The sequence below is a fragment of the Mastomys coucha genome, unplaced genomic scaffold (genome assembly GCF_008632895.1).
Source record: "Mastomys coucha isolate ucsf_1 unplaced genomic scaffold, UCSF_Mcou_1 pScaffold16, whole genome shotgun sequence".
NCBI classification, from domain to species: Eukaryota; Metazoa; Chordata; class Mammalia; order Rodentia; family Muridae; genus Mastomys; species Mastomys coucha.
The window spans coordinates 44219312-44219940 of NW_022196898.1; positions in this window are offsets into that span (position 1 = coordinate 44219312).

A 629-nucleotide genomic window follows, 5' to 3' on the forward strand; every position below is an offset into this window, starting at 1 on the left:
CTCAAACTCAGAAATCCGCCTGCCTCTGCCTCCCAAGTGCTGGGATTAAAGGCGTGCGCCACCATGCCAGGCTTTAGTTTTGTTTTTTTACAGGGTCTAATGTAGGCTGAGCTGGGCCTGAACTTGCTACTGTAAAAAAGGCCGATGCTCCTGCTTTCATTTTCCAGGTTTTGGGATTGGCCTGCACCACTGTGCAATTTATTCAGTACTATGGACTGAACTCCAGGCTTCGTGCATGCTAGACAAGTACAATGCCAATTGAACCGCCTCTTCAGCCTCGCCAACATGTTTGAACAAAAAATCGCTCATTGTTAAAGAGCAACTTTATTCCTCAGAGGTGGGACTCTCAAAGAAGAACCTCACAACCAATTGGCTAGTGGTATTCTTTTATGGCCCCAGTCCTATAAAACTCTTCCATTGCTGAGACTCAGGATCCAGCCCTTTCCCCCATGGGATGTTTATAAATGAGTAGCTCAAATGAACACAAGAAAAGACAGCCAGCATTAATAATAATAAGGAGACGCAAATCAACCTAAAATCATGACGAGAAAAGGCTAGGGAGATGCTCATTGGGTAAAGTGTTTGTCGCATGAGGATCTGAGCTTGAGACCCCAGCACCCACTTAAAGG